Source organism: Miniopterus schreibersii (genome assembly GCF_964146895.1).
Source record: "Miniopterus schreibersii genome assembly, chromosome: 2".
Lineage (NCBI taxonomy): Eukaryota > Metazoa > Chordata > Mammalia > Chiroptera > Miniopteridae > Miniopterus > Miniopterus schreibersii.
The window spans coordinates 74,633,166-74,636,258 of NC_138102.1; positions in this window are offsets into that span (position 1 = coordinate 74,633,166).

Here is a 3,093-nt window from a genome sequence, read left to right on the forward strand (position 1 = left end):
GTTCTTCGTATCTTAAGATATACTCCATGTAAAAGAAGAAACTATTTTTTAAAAATCTAGTTCTCTATATACAGTGAGTAAAATCATTGATTTTTTTTTTTTTAAATACGCTTTTTAAATAACTATATACTTCATGAATACTATTAAAGTAACATCTAAGACTCAACCTTGAAAGATTCTGTTTAATACATTTTAAAATAATGCTTTTGTATTTAATGGAAGGGCTGTTACTAAACCTAAAGTTTCCAGGTAGCATAAAATACAGTGTTTTTCTGAGAATGTCTCCTCACAACATTTTGAGTTACGGTGATATTTAAATCTCTGAGGTTTCTTCCTATGTGAAATTCAGAATCTACCACCATTTAAAATACCTAAGGATAATTTTGTTGTAAATTTCCAAGATGAAAAAAATTATTTCTGATTTTAGGAAGTCAGAATTTTTAAAGCCTCAAAAACCCATAAAGGATTTGGCCTAGAAACCATTTCTAATCCAAAAGGATGTTACTTGGTTCCTGGCCCTTGGTTTCACTTCAATAATGTAAGAGCTTTAGGCTAGCCAGTCAGATTTTCAGGGATTGAGAATTTATTTTAGAAGAGAGTATGTCCTGATAAAATGAAAATTGCTTTTCCCTACCTTTCAGGCTCTAAAATTTCATGGTATTTTAGGAGGCTATGAACATTTAGGAGCACGTTTATTCATTCTGAGCGTCCTTTATTTGCCTGGCACATGAAGTATTAAGCTTTGAAGATACGTCTGTGAAGAAGACAGCTGCTGCCTCATTGGACACTCACGCACTAGTGAAAGGGACTGATGAATAACCAACTATTCACAATACACTTGTGATCAACACTATAACGGGGAAAACAGGTCCAGGAGTTTGGGGAGCATTTCAGAGGGTCAGTGAGATTTTTAGAATGTGAAGTGCATGGGATCGGGTCATGCATTTCATGCATGCCATGCTGAGGGCTTCATTCAGTAGATCATGGCCCACTGTTAAAGGTTTGTATTTCTGTTCCCCACTGATAATAGTAATGCTATATTAGGATAGATGAACTGCTATAACAATTGCAACATCTCACATGGCTTCATCACATTCCTGTGTGGCAGGCTCCAGCTTCCCAGGGATCCATACTTCTCCACTTTGTGACAGTGCCAGCTTTAAGTCTCCAAAGTTGCTATGGAAGGAGATGAGCTAGAGTGGTAGATCCTGCAGGGGTTTTATGGCCAGGCCTGGCAGGCATACATCACTTCTCCCCATTTCCATCGGCCAGTGCAAAGCCAAACAATTCCCAGGCAGTATCAAGGGAGATGGGGAAATGCAGTCATCCTATGTGTTAGGAAGAGAACCCAAATGACTCACTGAACACATTGCATTGTCTTTGCCACAAATGGACATTACGAATGAATCAATAAAATAACTAGAAAATGAAGATCACCCAGAAAAAATTGTCATAAAATGTTGAGTATGTTTGATAACCTGTGTGATATTACTATTACAGCAACATGCTCTTGGTAGATTTGGAAAAAGACAAGGAAAACAAGTTGTATATTCCCTACCACCAGCTCACTGTTTTGTTTTTTGAGGCTCTCTTACCATTATTTGAGTATATACATTTGATTTTTTCTATGTGTCTTTACACTTAAAGTGGGTTTCTTACAGACAACATAGAGTTGGATTGTGTTTTTTGAGTCACTCGGACAGTGTCTTTCTTTTCATTTTTTTTATCTTCACCCAAGGATATTTTTTTCCATCGCTTTTTCATAGAGAGAGTGGAAGGAAGAGGGAGAGAGAGAAACATCAGTGTAACAGGCACATCGATTGGTTGCCTCCTGCACATGCCCCAACCTGGCGAGGATCGAGTCTGCAACCGAGGTACGTGCCCTTGGCTGGGAATCGAACCTGGGACCCTTCAGTCTGAGGGCTGACGCTCTAACCACTGAGATACTGACTAGGGCTGACTTTTTTTTTTTTTTAAATGTATCTTTATTGATTTCAGAGAGAGGAAAGGGAGAGGGAGATAGAAACATCAATGATGAGAGAGTCATTGATCGGCTGACTCCTGCATGCCCCCAACTGGGGGTGAGCCCGCAGCCTGGGCATGTGCCCTGCCCGGGAATCGAACCCCGATCTCCTGAATCTTAGGTCGATGTTCAACCGCTGAGCCACGCCCGGCTGGGCTTTTATTCCTATTTTTGTCTTGCATTCTTTTTCTGCCTTTTGTGGTTTTAATTGAGCATTTTATATGATTATGTTTTTTTCTCTTTTCTTTGTATATCAATTAAACTTTTTAAAAAACTTTTTTACCCTGGCCAGGCAGTTCAGTTCATTGGAGCATTGTCCTATACACCAAAAGGTGGTTCAGTTCCTGGTCAGGGCACATACAAGAGGCAGCCTATAGATGTTACATATTTTTCTCTCCCCCCTTCCTCTCTGAAATCAATCAAAAGATATCCTCAGGTGAGGATTAAAAAACCAAAATTTTTTAGTGGTCTTCCTAGAGTTCACAATATACATTTAAAACTAATCCAATTACACTTTCAAATAACACTAAACCACTTCATGGGTAGTCTGAATACCTTATAAATAACAAAGTAATCCTAATTTCTTTCTCCTGTCCTTGTAGCATTGACATCACTCAATACATACATACACAAGCTTATGGCATATACATAATACACATACATAATCGAATACATTGTTGCTCTTACAATTTCGAAGTTTTATTAGATCAATTAGTAAATTAAAATGTTTTGTTTTACCTTATTTCTCCTTCAGTGCTCTTCCTTTACTTATGTAGACCTGAGTTTGACATTTTTTTTCCTTTCTCTAAAGAGCTTCTTAACATTTCTTAACAGCCAGGTCTACTGGCAACAAATTCCCTCAGTTTTGTCTGGGAAAGTATTTCTCCTTTGCTTTTGAAGAATAATTTTGCAAGATACAGAATTCTAGGATGGTGAGGTTTTTTAGTTAACACTTTAAATTTCACTTCACTCTCTTGCATGGTTTTGGAGAATTTGAATATAATTCTTATTTTTGTTCCTCTATAGGTAAGGTGGTTTTTTCCATCTGGCTTATTTTAGGATTATTTATT